Raw genomic sequence first — 21,366 nt, forward strand, 5'->3', positions numbered from 1 at the left:
CCTCATCCAGTGACTGGTTTTTGGTGATGAGCCTCCTTGAACACAGCTAGGCCCATCCTTGGGTAACAGACACCAAGTGTGTGCATAGTGAAACATATTACTTTTTCTTGTTGAATAGAACCTAATAGAGCTTGCACTATTTTGTGGTATATCCATTAAATACTCAAGATCATGTCCATGTCACGAAAAGTCTTTGTATCAAAAACATTAATGGAAGAATGCGACTTACTACAGGGAAATGCATTCATTTGTTCTCCCTTCAAGCTAGGATTGTGGAACTGGGGGAAGATCCAAAGCCTAAAGAGGATACACATGAAGAAAAAGTAGAAAATTTGAAGCAAGGAATTGGAGATCACATATCTATCCTCAGTAATTCTAAAAGTACAGTCTGGGGATTCATGGGGTCTTCAAGATTGTTTTTGGAGCTCTAAAAGATCAAAACTATTTTAATGATAATATGAACATGCTTTAATTTCAAGTGTGTTAAATGTCAATGGATATTGTGCTGGTAAATATTTAATTACTGCTTCTCTCTGGGGAAAATGTACCCACAAGACACTTTTAAGTTTAGTCTGCTTTATTAACATTTTCTTCATCAATTAATCAAGTATTCATTTTGTAACATTTGTATATTTCATGGGTAAAAATGCTCACATTGAAAATTAACAATTAACTCTCATCAATTAGAGTGTTCTAGCCCATGTAACATATAAACAAAAGCTCTTTGGGAAATCATTGGTAACTTTTAAGATTTAAAGGGGTCCACAGACCCAAAAAATTTGAGAACCAATGGTCTAGTGTATGAATTTTTACCCTTTTCATGTCATAGACCCCTTTGACAATCTGGTGAAGCCCATGAACCCTTTCTCAGAAAAATGTCTATAAATGTTTAAAATAAAGTGCAAAGAATTACAAAGCCAACCTATTCTATTGAATTAAAATTGTATTTTTTTCCTATCCAGGTTTACAGCTCCCCATGAAATTTATGAGGTATGCAAGCTCAGGTTAAGAACTCTTCATATAAGCATTTTGCTCTTGCTTTTGTTATTTTTTAAAAAATCAATCAATCAACATGAATTTATTAGTTAGGTGCAGGCTAGTAGGATTACAAAGACCAAAGTCAAGCAGTCCTTCAAGGAGCTTAAATTCTAATGGGGACAGATGACTTGAATGCATATTAGTATATAATGTGCGTAAAATTGCTACAAGATAGTTTTGGGTAGGAGTGCCATAGATGGAGGGGGAAGTATAAAAGGCTGCATGGAGAAGGAAGTTCTTGAACTGAACTTTGAAGGAAACTAGAGGCTTCAAAAGTTAGAGGTGAGGACAAAGTACATTACAGTGATGGAAATAAGCTATTACAAAGGTCCAAAGATAGGAGATGGAGGGTTCTAGGTTGAGAAGAGTGAATAGGGCATTAGGATATATTGTGAAGTGCTAGCAATTTGGAAGTCAGTCGACATAGATTGTTTACTTAGTACTAAGCTCTGTGTTAAGTACTAGGGATACAAAGAAAAGCAAAAACAGTCCTTAAGAAGCATACATTCTAATATGGGAAATAAGATATAGATAACTATATACATGTAAGATATATGCAAAGTAGATTAAAGTAATCTGGAAAGGGAAGAGTGAAGTAATTTGTAAGGAGACTAGAAAGGGATTAGATAGTAAAAATTTTAAGGTCAAACAGAGGAGTTTGTATTTGACACTACAATCAAAAAGGGAGTCACTAATATGGAAACGATGCTTATTGAGAAGAATATTATGATCAGAATTATGCTTTAGGAAAATAATTTTGGAAATCTAGCAATGGAGATAAAGAGTAGAAGGGAGCCTCAGGTTCATACCTATACAATCTCTGGAGTTTTATTGAAAGGGAGGTATTTTTCCAGATAATTAGAACTTAAGGTTCTGACTTCTACATTCTGAGAAATGACAGAGTTCCCCTCTTAGGGGGATAAGTAGAAATTTCTGCTGAGAGTTCCAGCTGATTCTGAAATCCAGAATCTGGAAATAGAGAGAAACTCCACAATGTTGTGCCCATTATCAGCGGAGCAGTAGCTATGCCAGACTTGTGGAAAGAATGTTTAGTCGGAACTATAGTCTTTATCTTCCCAATAGGTAGAGATGACATAGCTTGCAAAGACCGCATTCCCATGCAGTAAGCAGGCCATGTATGAGTGGTGTGAAGACATCAACAGAATATATCTATGGCCCTGCAACCTTAAAAACATAAGCTACGTTTATAAACAACTGATATATCTATGTGTGTACTTGGGCATCCCAGGTTCTCTTGATATATGCTACTCAAAACATGTGTTCATATATTCTGAATTTTGGAGTTTGTTATTATGGGACAGAGTGCTACCAGGTTTATAGGGAAACATTCTATTACTACTTTCCTTATTTTATTATTTCAGCAAAATATTCTTACTTTAAGCTAATTGTGTTCTCAGGATGACTAATAAAAGTAAGTGTACTGGTGGGGGATTATTAAATTTCTTTTTAAAAGTTAATTTAAACTAAGAGACTACCTTGAACCCCAAGTAATTTGTCCTGATCTATTTATTTAGAGGTAGAGAGAGGATGTCATCAGGCACTACATGGATTAGCCCCATTACCCATTTATTTTATGTGTATATGAGTTTTGTTATTAGTTAGAGGCAACTTGAGAGTAGACAGGCAAACAAAATAGCAAATAAAAATGTTCTAAATATTCATGTTATCTATTAATCTGAAAAGATTTTATTTTCTACTTGGACTCTATAAAATTGAGCATCAATGTTATAGCAATCTTTTTAAAAACCAACTCTGAACATTTTAATTTTTAAAGTACTTTTTTTGGTTACCATTTAAATATTGGTTGCATTTTTTAAAGTGCAAAATTAATTTGGATTAATATGTACCTAGATTTAAAAATCTACCTTTAATATTGTTTATTCCGAGAAAGAATAACAATTTAGACACTTACATAATGCTTTAAAGTTAACAAAGCACTTTCCTTAATATCCTGTGATGTTAGTGTAATGATATTAGTTTCATTTAACAAGATTTATTGGTATAGAGAGGGAAGATGGCTTCAAGTTCTCACAGCTGGTATGTATCAGAACTAGGACTTTAAAAGTGTTTTACTAAGAAAAACACTCTTCTCATTGTTTCATTTTGGGAGGAGCTGAATTGCTTTCTCGAAAATTTACAGTTTGGGGATACCCTCAACTATTTACCATGGTCTGAATTCCCAGTGAACTACTGTACTTTATATGTGTAAATTGCACCAAATAATTACTCTGATTGGGATTTGGCTCAACTGTTGTAAATTTTCAAAATACATTTTTAGGATGCCTTCTACCAAACGTGCTGCAATTTTGAAGTGTATGAGATTGCTCTGAATATCCAGCTCAGTGGTCTTCCTCTCTAGAGTCATTTAACTGGTACACGAACCTGGCTTTGTTCTTGTCTTCCAATCTTGATTTGTAGCTCTCCTACTGCTTCTTTTGCCAGAGTTCCACCTCCACATAAATTTTAGTTGGGTCAGTTTTAGGGGCTCTTTAGACTGAAAATAAAACACTGGATATTTTGCCTTTCTGGATAGAGGGCTAGAATCAGGAAAACTCAACTTCTTGATTTCAAACCTATCCTCACACTTTGTGACCCTAGACAAGTCATTTAATCCTGTTCAACTCAGTTTTCTCATCTGTAAAATGAACTAGAAAATGAAATGCAAAACCACAACAGTATCTTTGCCATGACCGTAAAAGGGAACATGAAGAATTGACATGATTGAAAAATGGCTAAACAATTGTGCCTTTCTAGAAGTCTGACATTATGGATGTAATTCATAGCCCATCACTTAGACAGACCATTAATAATCCAATTTCAGCCTCTTAGTTTTTTTTTTTAATTATTTTATTTTTAATTTATGAAATCATTTCCATAACTGTATATTAAAAAAGATGATTGCAAAAGAGATGATTGTACCTGAAAGTGTAAATCTATTATGTACACTTTGCTAGTCCTTTTAAATATATAATGAAGTTATCAAATACATTTCTTTTGCACCTCTTCTCTCCACTTGAACTTCTCTTCCTCCCTATACTGCCCCTGCTCATGCTGATGAATCTACCTGCCTCAGACTTTTCCCCACTCCCCAAATGCAGGTCTGCTTGATGAAGTGTGAGAAAGATTCAAGGCCTGAAAAAAACCAAAGGCTACCTGGCCTTGAGCGTACCACAAATAATGCTGGCCAATAACAATAATTTAATACAAATTTTTTTGGTTAGTAAGTTGTAGAACTCCGTGATGGGAACTACTCTATCCTTAGCACTCTGCAATTGTATCTGTAAACCATAATATTAGCATATCAACCTACTATACTTTGTTTCTCTTTCCTATAAAGTTTTCTCCTTGCTTCTGCCTCTTTGCTAGATTCCCTTGGAAATTTATCCTACTTCAATATCCAATTCATTTGGCGTCATAATGATCTCCTTAATGCTGACTCTTTGCTAAAATTCCCTTGGAAATTAGTCCGCTGCACAGAGTAATAAATCGTTGCCCCTTAATTTGGAGACCAAGTGTGGGAATATCCGACACTAATTAAGGGGGGGTCCTAATCTTGTTGGGGTGTCTTAGCTATTACATTCATGCTGTCTACTTACTCTCCCCTCTGATATACCACTCACCTATTTCAACTGATCCAATTCTCTCTCCTTCCTGGTTGATGTTTTAACAGCAAATACAAAAGTTAAAATTGTCAAGTTTTGGTTACAACTGAATACTGCAGAGCAAGGATTTACCTGTTTGTTTGTGATTTATAAAATATAGTTACTGAACCTTGAAAGGGGATTCTCTCCCCTACTTTGTGGCAATTTAACATTACTACAATTCCCAGATCAAGTGTAAGGGCTCTGGATTTGGAAAGAGAGACACTGGGTTTTTATTTCTGCTCGCTTCTTTCTAGTCTTAGCTAAACAAGCCTTTCCCAGTCTTAATCTCAAAGCTCTGGATTTGGAAGGAGAGAGACTGGGTTTTTATTTCTGTTGGCTTCTTTCTAGTCTTAGCTAAACAAGCCTTTCCCAGTCTTAATCTCAGTGCCTTCCCTTTGATACTATTGACAATATTGCAGTGTATTATATTATTTATATATAGTTGTTTGTACATTGCCTCTTCACTAGACTGAGTTTCTAAGGAACTGTTTTTTCTTTGTATTTCAAGTGCTTAGTACAATGTCCGGCATATGGTAGTGATGTGGCCAGAATAGCAATACCTTGTTCAAATAAACATGTGACAAATTCACAATGATCATTCTCTTTGGCAAAATGAAGGTTTATTCAAAGCAATAGGTAACAAAAAAATGAAGGAGTAAAATAGGCACCAGAAGTAACAAATATGAAATAGAATTGGGAGATAGCCAGGAAAAAGACAAGTTCCTCAGGGAAAATCACAATTAACCAGAAGAAAGGAAATCTCTGTGAAGTGGGAGTAAGCCATCAACTGGCAGGTTAGACTAATTAGAATTATTTAGAGTAAGGAAAAAGGAAATGCCATTAGAGGAAAGGCATTATGATGAGAGGGAGAGGGTACCTCATAGTGGACTTAGTTCTGAAGAGAACTTAGCAAAGATCTTCATCATGAGTAGATCTTTTATAGGGGAAGTATAACCTTAGGGGTTTCTTAGAAAGACTAGAGAAGGAAGTCAGAGTTTCTCAATCATTTTCCTTGCACTTCCTGAAGGTCTTGATAGCTTTGCTTCATCTAAATTCAGTCCTGTGCTTATTCTATTTCCAAATTTCCCAATCACTTAAAAGCCACTTTTCCCCTTTTTTCTTGGCCCATATGGCTGACATTACCATTCCTTACAACATTTTTGCACATTCTTATAGTTCCCTCCAAGACATTACGAAAAATTGTCTTTTATTTTCTGTTTCAAATCTTTCTGCCTCCCTTTAAACCTCCAAGTTCTTCTTTCTGGTTTACTAAATGCCTACTTATTTCCTATCCTCCTGTCTTTTTTATGAATCAGGTTACTGATTTAAATTAATGAGCTGAATTCCCCAAGCTTAGGTACCAGCTCTGCCAAAAAAGAGTCTTGGATTTTAAAATAAAAGGACCTAGGTTAAAATCCTGACTCTGTGATCTTGTAAAAGTCACTTTACACCCCTCTGGGCTTCAGTTTCCTGTTTCAATTGTGTTTTATGGTCCAGCATTGTCTCACTGACTCCTCACATGCATACTTACTTCCCTTGTACTTTTCCCCCAGACTCCAGGAGGAGTTGTCTTGAACTCAATGATCACAATTTTGGAAAGGGGTGAAAACTTTTCTTTAAATCAAAAGTATCAAGGAACCAATTGTTAAATTTTCAGGGTGAACATTTGCATCTTGGAAATTGGCAAATGCTACAATCAGATCTTGGTTTGTGGATTGTTGATCATCTAGACTAAAGAAAATGATTGAATAAATGTTAATAATGACAATTAAAAGTAAAATTATATTGTATATATATATTTTTTTCAGAGAGTTGATCATAAAACATTTGTCAGTAAATTCCACTTACAATAATAATGGCCATGATTTCCACCAAGAATTGAGATTTTCTTTCAAAGGAAGCCCACCCAAAATAGGTCCCCACATGAACTATCTACTTTACCCAAATTTGTCAGCTCATTGCATTCTAAACATTGAAATACAAATTCAGAGCTAGGCTGTGGAGTCTAGCTTCTTCATTTTATAGAGCAAATGAGTCCAGAGAAAAATTAAGTGATCAAGTAATTGCTTGAGATCACACAGGTAGTTAGTGGCAAAACTAGCATCTGAAAACCATGTTCTTCTGGATCTAGAGCAATCAATACAATAAATGTTAATTAAGCATTCACTATGTCTGGTATTATTTGAAGTATTGGAGATACATATAAGGAAATAAAATCTAATGGGGGAAGACAATATATGGAAAGAATCTGAAAAGGGAAGTGTAGCTAGGAAGCACAATGGATGGAGTGTCATGAATCAGGAAAACTTATCATTCTGAGTTCAAATCTGCCATCATATGCTATCAGTGTTACTCTGGGCAAGTCAGTGTGAAATGAGTTGGAGAAGGAAATAGCAAACTATTCCAGTATCTTTGCCAAGAAGACACCAAATGGGATCACTAAGAATCAAATATGTCTGAAACGACTGAAAAATAACAAGAACAACAAATTGGACAATAGTTGAACTGAGGCATCGTATTCCATGGAATTGAAATTAAGGAGAAAAAAAAAGAAATTAAGAGAGAACAATGTAGTTATCTGAAAAGTTCTGAGCCCTCTGAAAAAGGATTTGGAAAGAGTTTATTGCTCTACCATCCAGTCTTTTAATCACAAAGGAGAGCAATAGAGGAAGGTGAGAAGATATCGAGTACCAAAGTTTGCTTCAATCTGCAAGATGATGAGATTTTAGGTAATCAGCTTGATGGTCAAAGAGTCAAGAGCTACTGATAGAAAATGTGTTCTCTAGAAAGTTCTGAGCCCTCTATGAAGGATTGAGCACCATTTCTACTACATCAGTTTTTTGTTATCTTATCTATGTGCCTGTGTTTATACCAGTTCCTTCATCTAGATAACACCCTTCTCTGCCATCTAATCAGAGCTTCCAGTTCTGAAATGTTTTAGAGGAGTTCAGAAATAGTTCAGATTATTTTTATCATTTACATGAGTTGAATCGTGTACTTTGTATTATATATGAATGTACTAGTTTCCCATTTAGACTGTAAGCTTGGAATGCAAGGGACATTTATTCTTTTTATCAGTGCTAACATAATGGGTCATATCTAATACAGGCTCAAGAAGTATTTGCTGAGTGGATAAATTAGAAACTCTGGAAAACATTAGAAACAAATGAAGACACCCATTAAAACAACAACAACGATGATAAATTAACATGTTTATCTTGCTTCCTTATATAATATATTTACTGATATTGGGAATTATTTCTTTAATATTTTCTGTTCAGTTAAATTAGTTCCGGGTTTGGATGCATATAACTGTGAATGTTGTAGATTTTCAATATTATTACTTGCTAGTAAAATCAGGAGAGGCAGCATATTTTGATAGATAAAAATAGACATCAAAGAAACAAAAATGTAGACTCTGGCACATGCTGAGTCACTTTGGACACGTCACTTAATATCTCAATGTTCATCAGAGCATCTTTCTAAAGACTGTAACAGAGAAAGTGATGATTTGAGTTGATGGAGGGAGCTTTCTCACTGGGACTTTGGACTGCCAATGAAATTATGGTTTCTCCCTATTCAACCTCTTACAAATAAACAAAACTAAGTAAATCACTATTGTTTTGTTGTGTTTGATTTTTCATGGTCCTGAAGACCTTATTGTGTCAATACTGTCCATAAGGTTTTCTAGGCAAAGAGTTGGCTTTTTTTTTAAAGTAGTTTTCCATTTCTTTCTCCAGCTCATTTTACAAATGAGGAAGCTGAGGCAAAGTATTAAGTGACTTATTCATGATAATACAGTAAGTTTCTGAAGCCAGATTTGATTAATTTCACTTTAAAGCCCCAATTCTCCAATAATTACCTGAAGGTGGTCAACTATGAAGAAAATATCATTTCTGAAAAGGAGCAAAAAAAAGGGTGGAAACAAATGAAGGATCCATTCCAAGCTCAGCCCTCTATCAACTCTTTCTCAGTTCCATCAAGCTGTCTCCTAAATCAGTTCCGGAAAGATTAACAGGTGTGTGTGTGTGTGTGTGTGTGTGTGTGTGTGTATGTGTATGTGTATGTGTATGTTAGGCTAAATTGTGGTAAAAAGCAACCAGGCTAATAAAAGATAATAAAAACAGCCAATATGAGTGAGATATCCTGACTGACCTTGTCTCATTGGATTAACCACTGGCAACTAAACCAGCAAAGAATTTGTAAATGTCAGAACTCATCTGAAAAAGGAGTATTTAAATCCAGGAAAGGGGTAGGAAAGAAAATCAGTATTAGCCTGAGGTCACTTGGCTTGACTTGTAATGGTTGGGTGAGGAAGTTATGATTAAAGAGATAAGTAAGTTTCTAAATACTCTACCCTAGCAAACTGAATCTGAGATGGTTTAGCTGATCCAGAAGACCCAAGGGTAAGCCAAGAATCAATATGATGGAAAGAGAAACTATGATGGAACAATTCCCAGGAGATGTGCAACATGGGATGGATGAGTTGTTCCTGTATATGTGTTCTTCACATAGAGGTTTCTCAAACATGATCCCCATGCATATTCACTTCACTGATGGTACCAATATTTATGGGACAATATGCCTAAGGTTTATGGGAGAAGTGTCACATCACAAATATTACAATGCCATTTCATTAAATGCCTTTGTTTTGAAATAATTTTATCCTCTTATTGACTAAAGAAAAAATACACAAATGTGTTGAAGCTTATGTGCTATCATTATATGGTTCCAGAGAATAACTTTATCAGAGGGTAGGTAGTAGAGGGGTCCCCATGTATAAGAGATGATGTTAGAAGTTCTGTTCTCTTAAATTTATTCCTCCTTTTCTCCTTCCTTCTGTCTTTATATATCCCTGATCCTCCATTTTGTTTCCAACTTTTTTTTTCTATTTTTCAGAAATGATATGTTCTTCATAGTTAATCACCCTCAGGCAGCTATAGGGGAGATTGGGGTTTTAAGGTGAAATTAATCAATTTGGTGCTTATGGTATTCCAGTGATTTATGAATGTTTATGACTCAAGTATAGATACAAATGAGCATTGTCACACGTGCCATCTTCTTTCTCTTCAGTTCACTGCAGTGCCTTACCATCCATGAACGAAACCAAATAGACAAAAATCTATAATTGCAAAGCCAGGCACTCCTTTTCCAGTAGAAAAATAACCTCTTGACAGATGGCTCTATGCAGCCTTAGGTAAAGTAGTACACCAAAATTGCATAGATGACTTTGAACTCTGTTAGTCCCAGAAATAAAAATCAATAAGACATCTAGACATTCTCATTACATATATGTCTAGTATTGGGATATATGTTATTAAGCTACTGTCTCTATGGTTTAAATTTTCAAGGCAGGAATTTGGGAAAAGGCTGCTTAGGAGAGGGAGGAAATGTGAACATCCCCATATGCTGAAATTGTCACATTTGCTAATCAGCTAGCTGACATTATTAGCTGGTGCATTCCTATTGATGCTGCAGCTTAAAGGCACCCGGAGAAAGATGCTAATCTCAACTTAGTTTATAAAACTGTCAAGCATTGACAAGAATATGTAAAAGCAATGAAGGATTCTGATGTATTAAAAAGCTTCTTGGGCAGTGATGTATATACTGTACCTAGGGCATTTAATGAGGAAAGGCATTTGGAAATACCAGACATTGCAACTAATCCATTATTTCAGCAGTCAGCCTCCGAACTGAATAAACAATGACTATGTATAATGAGAGAAATATACTATGACAAATTCAGATTTATATTAAATCAAACTTTTTTCTAGGACAAAATTGAATGTATTTCATCTCAGGTATTAATAAGTTTTTAACTTTCTTTCAAAAAGGAACTAATTTTCTTTTAAAGAAAGGAAACAAATAATTGGATTATTGGAATGGGCAATATTAAATGCTTAAGGAACACAGGTATATCTGTTGATAAAAAAACATGTCTATGTGAAAGCATTCTGTTCTTAAAAAAATTACTTTAGTTATATTGACTGCATTTATAACAGCTTCTTTATCAGTCTACTGAAACAACATTCAATGGATCATAAATATGTAGCTGGAAGAAGCCTTGAAAGTCATTGAATCCAATTATTCTCATTTTAGATGAAAACAAAACCAAAACCAAAAACAAAAACTGAGGCCTAGAAATCTGAAGTGACTTGACCAGTTTATATAGTTAGCTACTTATCTGTGATGGTCCATATTTGAATCATATCTATTTTTAACTCTAAGTCCAACTGCCTACCTACTGTATCATAATTCAGCTGCCATCTGAATTTAATATATTTTCATGAAACGCTTTGAGTGTATTATTCACATAATATTTTGTTTTTCACTTAATGAACTCTGTGAAGGTTGATAAGTTCTGAAATATTCAGATTGTGATTTTTATCTTTTGAAATATTGCTGAATAAAAGAATCTAACCATAGTATCCTAAAATGGAAGTTCTAGATTCAAATAATGGTATAACAAGAAAGAACTGCAGAATTAGAGTAAGAGAATTGTGGTTAAATCTTGGTTATGTCGCCTATAGTTTGGTGACCTTGGGTATTCACTACTTTCTCTAGAATTTCACTACTTTCTCTAGAATTTTGCTTCTTAATTGTAAAACCACAGGTTTATCTGGTAGATCTTATCAGGATCCTTGTATCTCTCACACTATTATTCTATGATCTATGACCTTGTGTTCTCAAATCTGTCCTTATGATTTCAGAAGAAATTGATGAAAGCACCCAGAATTGTTGGTTTTTACCTCTTGTGATAAATCTATATAAAAATGAATGAATCACATAGGATAAGCTGAATGGAGGAGCTGAAATGTAAACTCCTAGAGGTAATTTCCTCATTAATAAGATCATATTCATTTGATTTTTGAGACTCTAAATTGTGATGTCATTTTGTCTAAAATATTTATACCTCATGTTGTAAGCAGGAAGGAAGTAACTCTTGTTCACTCTTATTTTCCTTCCATAGTGTCAAGTACAGTATCTAGTATATGATACATCAGAACTTCAAAAAAAAAATCTGTGATTTCATTAAAATGGAACCTCCTTCCCTTCACACTGCTTAAGATACTCCCCTCTACTGCTTGAGATGATTTTCATGAACCCATGAGGTAATAATGATGATGGTTTTTGAGTTGGACATATACCTAATTATCTAGTAACCAAAATTTTAAAGTTGAATTATTATTTAACAGTCAGCATTTTTATCACATTAGATATGAGATAGTAGACACTTAGTAAAGGTTTATTGAATTGATTTGAATTTAATTTTAAAATGAACACATTTCAAACTTAAGAACATAAGGACCACAACATATTTTTACTTTGTAAAACAACTCTTCTCTGATGCTTTGATTCAATTTTCCTGATGGATTGCTAAAAGATTTGCCTGTTGTTTCCAGGATGCCTACCTAATTTTAGAGTCTAAAAATTCAAAAGAACATGAATTTCAATTTCCATGAGGTATGTGGGCTTTCCCTGCAGGATTAGGAATTCATTATCCCTTCGATATAATGACTTTCCTCATTGTGATTTCAATATATTATAGCTTGGCATAAGAAATTAAATGGAAAGTTTTGGGGAATTTTGTGGAAGCTGTAGATGACTCTCAAAGGTCAGCAGGTGACACAGAAAGAAAGTTTAGAAAATCAGAAATGCATAAAATGTGTGCAGTATTGTATAATATCAACCCAAATTTTACAATAAGAGGCTGTAAGCACTCCACAAAAGGAAAAGAAAAAAAATAGACATTTCCCTCTGAAAATTTTAAACCAGTTTTCCAGATTGTGGGTGTGCTATGCCCAATATCTGAGATATGGAAAGGATAGTTGAGGATGATAAAAATGGAAGTTGTCCTTGAGTTTATGACAATGTGAAGCAAGGAATACTTTTGAGAATTATCAGTAGAAAGTGTCCTTATTTTTATTTGTTTGTTTTTGGATCTGACACAGAGAGTCCTGTCTTTGGTAGAGTAGTGAGGTGAAATATCCTAATTGTAGAAAGCTTATAAACTAGATATAACTCAGTATAAATAATAATGATTGAAACAAGCCAAATTGGGAGTTGAAAAGGAAAGATAATTGATTAAACAAAGATGTGTCTCTTTACTGAATTTAGCATAATAAGATTCAGGCTACTGAAATTTTATGCTAATTTTTCATGGATCTGTGAATTTGTGCATTTGAGCTCTAAACAATTCTCTAAGGAAGAACTCCAAACAACTCTTTTCCAAGGAAAATAAGGTTGATTCTCTTTCCTTTTTACTTTTTAAAATGTTCCATTTAAATACTTTATTGTTTCAATAGTATTACTGCTCTGAGTCTATTATCACTGCAATCAATTATATATATATATATATATATATATATATATATGTATATATAAATTTGAGTTAACTTCAGAAGTTGTAGATAGCTTTATTTATTTATTTACTTTTTACCTAGAAGGTGGTAAAAATGTTTCAGAGAGAAGATAATACTTCTATAATTGAAACCCAAGTTTATGAGGAATTAAATCTTGTTGAACCCCGAGGTATGCCAGTAAGTGTTTAACAACAAGTTCTCTGAGTGAAAATGGCAACAACAGTTTTAGGCTTAATCTGCACTATTAACATTTCCTTTATCACTTTATTAAGTCTAGGCAATCAACAGAACAATAAATCAAACCCTGATTTGTAGCATTTGCCAATTTCTTAGGTCTAAAGTGGCTATACCACTGGCTGTACCACAGGCTTAATGTTTTTCTTCTTTTTGTGGTTCTTGTTTATATGTTCTGTATGCCCCCTTTCCTTTCTCAGCCTTTTTTCACAATAATATGAGTTAGTATTGCAGAATTGGTAAAATGATGAGCTTGGATTCAAAAAGACATAGAGTTCATATCTCACCTCTGGCATTTATTATCCACTTATTATCTATGGTCATTTATCCATTTTGTGCCTTAGGTAACTTCTTAAGATGCATCTACCAAGATCTGCATTGGTGGAGGGAGTAGCTTGCATGGAGGAAATGACAGATCTTCCATGTATTCAAAAATAATTAGTTTTTTTTTTTTTTTTAAGGATTGGGGATCTATCCAGTAGTATAATTAAATAGTATTAGCCTCTGATGGAAAGTATTTTTCCTTTTAGAAAATGACAATTATGAAATATTTTTGTGATTGCAAAAGATGAAAGACAGATGCTGTACCATAATAGTTACTCTTTTCAAAAGTGCTTTTATTTCTTAAAGGGTCTATCTTTTCTAGTTTGTTAAGTTAATTATCACATCACAAATGGCAGCTTTTAGAAATTTCCTTCCCACAAATATAGTTATATAAGAAATAATCTGTTTTAAAGAAAATACAAATTTTAATAGAAAATGAAATGTTCAGTAGTACCTTGATGAATGACACCCCTTTATACAAAGTCAGTTGTGTTAAGGAATTAAATAAATGAATTATTAGTAAATTATGCAAAGCAAAGCTTGCTGACTTCATACTTGCATGACAAATATACAACTATTCATTTTCCATTTATCTCTGCCCAAATGAAGGTAAAGTAGAGCCAGCCATTAACAGAATTGTATAGTTTGTGAAATTGGTTTTCTGCTTCCTGGGCCCCTCCTTTCTATAGCCTTCTCCATTTCCCCCAACTAGAAGCTCTTTCTCTATCTTTAGATTTACTTTACTTTCTTACTGCTTGCTTTGAAGAATGTCAGCTCCTTTAAAAATGGAGTAGTAACATTATGCATAAAGAATGCTTTATTAATTGACTAACTGATACATTAAGTTGAAGGGGCATAAAAATGGGTGTGGGTTTTAGATAACCAGCTTTAGAGACAGGAAAATAGGGGTTACATTCCCTGCCTCTGACAGATAGTGACTTATGTGACTCAAGCAAATAACTTAGCTCTCTGTGAACACAGGCAGCTTTTTGAGACAAATGTAGAGCAGATACTTATTTTCACTGGAAGAGGAAGTTTCCTTACTGAGAGTTCTCTACACCAAGGAAATCACAGCTCCAGTCAAAAATTTATTTGAAATATTCAAAAGAAACAGATTTTAGTTGGGTGGGGATCCATCGCTAAAATCACATTAAATATCCTCAGCTGGCATTGAAAATAAAATTTCATACTTTAAAGGTCAGCTGATGAATAGAGAGGAAAGGAAAGGAGAATCAGACTGGGAATTATGCTTGGTCTCTTCTGCTAAAATGAATCCTTCTTCTAGTAAAGACAAATCAGGCATTGACCAGAGAAGTTGTTGTTTTTAAGATCAGCTCTAGAAATTAATGAAGGTGGAAAAGTTTGTGTTCCTTTATCTAAACTTTTGTGTTTTTTTACTAGACTGGGAACCTATCCTGCCCTCACATAAATCTACCATTTGTATATTTCTTCCACACATAAAATACTGTCTCTCTCTCCCTGGATGAGCACTTCTTTCTCACTTCTCTGCCCCTTACCTTAAGGCTTTATTGTTTTTTGTCCCAAGACACCAGGGTCCACCTTTTCTGGTCCATTTTATGTAATTAATTTTTGTATAATAAAAAAACCACACAAAACAAAACAAAATAATTTCATCCTTCTTGGAGACAGTGTGAAAAGGATCCTGAATTTGAAATGAAGGCATCTTATTCTTGCGTTTTTACCTTAAATAAGTTATACCCTTAGTCTAAGCCATTCTTCCTCTCTGTGTTTCAGTTCCTTACACAGAATATGATTTGGTTGCACTAGATGAACTTTAAGGTCTAATCATATTCCAAATCTATCATCCTTTCTCATACATTTCAATTTATGTCATTGCTTCTTGCTGTTTCTACTTCTAGCTAAGATATTTCTGACAAAGAAGTTTTATCAGTACCAAACATTTATTGAATAGTTGGAAAGTACGGAATTTTAATTTAGCAATTATTAATTTTTATGAAGCTTCAGGTGATCTTTAATAATTCATATCTAGGATCTTATTGGTTTGGATTCTTCTTCCACTAGAATAGATGCTAATCCTTCCATCTCTTCTCATTCTTATTCTTATCTTTCTATTAGTTCTCTCCAGGACATCCATCAAAACATTCAAGGTTTAACTCTAGAAGCCATCTCCAGTTATCTTGACCTATGTCTTGTCCCTGGACTCAGATGACTCTGGAGGAGATAGTGAGACTGATGATTTTGCAGTTCTTTTTCATGTAAATTTAGTTCACTTGCAAGTCAAAATATCATCCTCCTAAGGTCATTGGTCTTCTTTGAGAATGAAGGACAAACAACATCTTTACTTTTTTTTTATTTTGTGAATACAAGCTCAGAGCCTATCTATGATAACACACAATCTCCCTCTAATCCCCTTTATACATGTTTCTCATGGTGATTAGCCTCCTCATACACAAGAAATATGCCACATTCTACTTTTGCTCATTGCAACAACAATAATATCCATATTTTCATGAATGAATGAAATGTTCAAACAATAAATCACATCTCAAAAATACTTACAAAAGAAGTCTAAATTAATATAAATATTTATAGGAAAAATAATATGGTACAGTACAAAGAATGCTGGACTTGAAGTAAGGAGAAACCTGGCTTTCAGTGCTATTCCTGGTCCACATTTTTCTCATTTGTAGAAAGTAATAATACTGGCCAATATGGTAATTTGTTTTGCTTAGCTATTCTACTTGTTAAAAACTTTTCCTTTCTTTCTTTTTAAATAGGAGGTGGTAGTGGCTGTGGGAAGGACAGAAAATAAATTTCTGTTAAGTAAAAATAACTTTAAAATGATAATGGATTATAATAATAATAATTTTTTGCTTGTGAGGGTAAAGTTCGATTATATATATATATATTTAAGTATGAATATTTTAAACATATTAAATATGTTTATTTATTTGCAAACTTTAAAGCTCTTTATAAATGCCAGCTTTTAGCTTTCTATTTATTTATAGCCAAATAATTGTTTTTTTTTGATCTCTGTTCTCTTGACTCAACCCTATTTAAAGTCTTTGCTAGAATTGTGGTAATGCTTGATTCAGAAGCAGATAATCATAGATGTAGCGTTGGGAGCTACCTCAGCTTTTCTCTAGTCCTCCTCCATTTTATAGATTAGGAAAATGGGGTTAAGAGAAAAGTACTAATTTCCCCACGGTCACATAATGGTAAACCAGAGAGTTAATAGTAAAACCCAGGTGTTTTGATTTCAAGACCTAGATCTTTTCTTTGTAGTATTTTGCCTTATAATTCCACACCTAAGGAAATATGGAACAGAGAGATTTTATAGCTCAATTAGATATTTTCTACAAGAAAATAAATTGGATGACTTTTTAATGAGTTTATTTAATTATTTCCACAAATGGAAGATGGTCATTTAAAAAAATATTTAAAAAATTTAAGTTATGGAATAAAGCAAGCATTTCTATAACAATACAATAAAAAAGATAAAACTGTAAATCTACTATGTATTATTTTCTATTATTTTCAAATATACAACAAAATTATCATGTAAATATCTTTTTTTCTCCTGGATACCATTAGGCACAAATAAGTGTATGAAAGTATGTACATATATATATATATATATATATATATATATATATATTTGGAAAGAGGGAGGGAGAGAAAGAGAGAGTTTTATTAGACTGAAATTACTACTCCATCTTATAGAACAATAAAAAATATGGAAAAGGTATATGAAATTTCTAGTCATAAATGATAGGTTTTTTTTTTAATACCCTAGGCAGTAATATTACTTAGAAAATTTATACCATACAGTACTTTAATTTAAAAGTTTTTTTTCAGAGTAGGCTGACCAGAAGTTAGAGTATTTATAATGGTCAAAATTACTTGTTCATTAAAAGCTGTTCTTAAACCAATATTGCTATTACTGTATACAATGTTCTGTTTCTGTTTATTTTATTCTTCATTGTTTTATGCAAGTCTTTCCACATTTTTTCTAAAGTTATTGAATTCATTATTCTTTATAGCAATAGTAATCGATTACAATCAAACAATACAACTCATTCAGCCATTCCCCAATTGGTGGATATCTCTGTAATTCCAGGGTTTTTTGCTATCATCAAGAGAATTGCTAGAAACATCTTAGAACATAACACTAGATAAAAAATTGCAATGACATATTACAAAGATTATACCTTATGAATTTGGGTTCTTGAATGCTGCAGCTAATGGAAGGATAACTCATATGAGTTATATATATAAATATATATATATATATAATTATATAAAGTTATATATGTATTATATAACTTATATGATATATATATAAATATACATATATAAGTTATATATATAAAGTTTTTGTGTACACAAAGGCAAAAGGAAACATAATTTCATTTGATATTATAGATACAAGGATTATAATAAACCTTCTGTTAAAAAGACCATTATGAAAATAACACGTTACTTATTTGGAATTTATTTCTGAATGCTTAGTCTTTGTATAATTAGATTCAACCCAAACATGAAAATTAATTCACAGCAAGGAGAGAACAAAAATGAGAAACATACATATTGTACAATTGAAATCACTCTAGCCTAAGTGATTAAGACAAGTGATTAATGCTGAAAAATAGAATATGGATGAATTAAAACACTTAGCAAGTAATTTTATCAGAAGTGAATGAATATAAAACAATTGTGCTAAGAACTCTAAAGGAAATGAAAAAAGTACATTAGAAATCATTAGTGAAGTATGTGATGGGTACAAGCATATAACACATAAAAATATGGAATTATGATGAATAACTGGAGTAAAGGTGGTTTTAAACAAATATATAATTGAGGGCAGGGTATTACAATCGATGTAGAACTAGCCTTGGAGTTTGGAAGACCTAGATTTAAATTGTGGTTCTGAAACATGGTGACTGAAATCCTAAGCAAGTCTAATCTCCCATTATCCCATCAAAGGCACCATTAAAAACCATGATAGAACATGGGGAGAAAGTACTGATTTGTATTGGTAAAGGGAGATTCCTGACTGACAATTTTCTTTGGCTATAAAATCACTTAACTCTTGTTATAGGTTGTAGATCTTGAAGGACATCAGAAATTCTTAGATATTGAAGTGAGGAGGCAAAATATCCCAGGTATGAGGAACATCATAGAGAAGGATATAAAGAATCATGTATGTACAAGTAGTAATAACCAAGCCAGTTTAGGTTAATCATGGTGTGGATGGAAGTAATAAGTAAACAGGTCATACAGAAAAGAGTCAGACTGTGAAGAACTATAACTACTCAATAGAAAAGTTTATATTTGACCCTAGTAGTGATAGAGGCATTAGTTTATTGAATGGGAAGGAAAGGCATAATTAAATATATTTTAGAAATGTTACTATAGTAGTTTTGTGGAGCATAGATTGGAGTAAAGAAAGTCTTGAAGAAGAGAAATAAAGACGACACTTTTATAGTCAGTGCCTGAAATGGTCAGGCTTGAATTGGAATGGTGGCTCTGTGGGTGAAGGGATGAGGATATCTAAGAGAGATACTGTTAAAATGGAAATGATAAGTTTTGACAATTGTTTGGATATATAAGATGATTGAGAGATAAGGGGTGAAGATGACATCAAGGTTGTGGACTTAGCTGATGGGGAGGATAGTGGTTCTCTTTTTAGTATGATTTGGTGGGAGGACTTGCCAAGTGGGGCTTGTGCCTCCAAATGTCTTTTTTATCTGGAGCAATAACTTGAGTAAGGGCAAACTGAGTTTTGTCCAGAATTTAAAGATAACTGATTTCACGCTGATAGAGGCAGCATGGAGATGATCCTGAAGAAAGAAAGAAGGAAAGAAAGCAATTCAAAGAAAAAACAGAAATAAGATGAAAGAAAGACAGAAAAATGAGGGAGGAAAGGAGGAAAGAAAAAAGAAGAAAGAAGAAAGGAAGAAAAGTAATAAAGAATAGAAAATGAGGAAAAAATATTCCCAGTATCATATCAACCTAGTCAAGCAAAACAAATTCCTATGCTGGCCCCTATGCAAAAATATTGTTATCATTTGATGTATTTTAGATCATTATTTCTGACATGAGGTAGGCAGTGTCTTTTATCAGCTCTCTTGAGTCATGATTGATCATTACATTGTAGAATTCTAAAGCTTTTAAGAATTGTTACAGTTTTAAATTCATGAATGAATCCAGAAATCTGGAGAAATATGTGTGGAGGGCAAAATGTGGCTGACATGTAGCTGCTAATGAGGATTCTGTAGTAGGAAGAGGCATCCTATCTTTAAGATCTTGTCAGAATTCTTTACCTAGAGTTGAGCCTTTCTTTGAGATTTGCTGATGAACAGCAAAGGATTCCCAGTGTTGTTGATCGCCTTTAGAAACTGTCCCTTCAGCCTAAATGTAATCTTTTCTCCTCCCAAAGAGTGCTTGAGTTTATAGGATCATGGATTTAGAGGTGGAAGGAAGTAGAATGTCTCTTCACTTTATAATTGAGGAAAATAAAGTTAAGTAAATTGTCCAAAGTCACTTTGAAAGTAAGTGGGAGAACTGGGATAACTCAGAAAGACTCTTTCACCTCAAATCTATCACACTTTCCACTAGCTACTCTTGTTGATTTATTGATGATTGATTAGAATTCCTGATGGGATTAGAGGAAAGAAAAAAATGTGGAAAGTTGGGTTTTTAGCAATACCCAACTGGACTCCCTTGTCATCTCTACCTGTTAAAATCCTCTTCTTGAAGATCCATATAATCTCCTAATTTCTCTATGAGTATTTCCCTGATTTTCCCAGCTTGAGGAAAATCCTTTCTTCTTTTTTTAAGTTCCATACTTCTCTGACCTTTCTCCCATGCATTTTCTCATTTTTATTTATATTATGTCTATATGTGTATATATCTTACCACTCTACTGAACTTTAAGCTTCCTGAAGGCAATGATTTGTGAGGGCTTTTCCCATCACTCTATATGTAGAATCTATTAAAGAAGCTTGTGTATTATGCTTACTTAATAATTACATGTTGAATCTTTAAAATTTTTCTTGCTTGTCTTCTCTCCCATATATGTATCTCCTTTGAGTCTTTGCAACAACTTTATAAGGGAGGTGCTATTATTATATCTATTTTACAAAAGAGAAATTAAGTGACTTATCCAGGATGACACAGCTAATAAAGATCTCATTTAGATTTGAAACTTAGGTCTTACTGATTCCATGTCTAGCCTCTATCCACTATGTCATCTATCTGTCTCATACATATTATGATTTCTTTTTAATCCAAAGAGATATTTTATATTCAGATTTTGATTCCTAGATTTATGATTACTTATTTCAGATTTTTTTTCAGGCATTGCTTTTGTGTGAAAAGTTTGCTGCTCTGTGAAATCTCAAACTGAACCTCTATCCTTGCTACCTGCAGACTTTGGGTTCAATGCCCCAGAAGCTGTCACCATTTTCCTCCTTACTGATGTAATCCCTCTGATCAGATATTCTCATGCTAAGCTGAAGAGAATTTCAGTAACCTATCTGAATTATTGAAGATAAAAGTGCTGAGCTCTTACCTGTACTATAAATTCTTGAAAAGAAATGAAAAAAAAATAGAGATAAGGCTGCTAGAGAATCTTGGAATAAAAGCTGCTTTTTCAAAATAGTATATTTTAGTAAGGTGAATTTCAGGGTCCCCCCCTTACTTTTCCTGCAAGAGTCCCTATTTCAGCATAAATGGAGGAAAGTTGCCATGCAATT

General features: G+C 33.4%; 1 pseudogene; it reads right to left on the bottom strand.

The window, feature by feature from the left end:
• The window catches only part of LOC100916228, a 32,058-nt pseudogene extending 10,941 nt beyond the window's left edge, over positions 1–21,117 (bottom strand).
• Between the last annotated feature and the right edge of the window lie 249 nt (positions 21,118–21,366).

This window comes from Sarcophilus harrisii, chromosome 6, assembly GCF_902635505.1.
Source record: "Sarcophilus harrisii chromosome 6, mSarHar1.11, whole genome shotgun sequence".
NCBI lineage: Eukaryota > Metazoa > Chordata > Mammalia > Dasyuromorphia > Dasyuridae > Sarcophilus > Sarcophilus harrisii.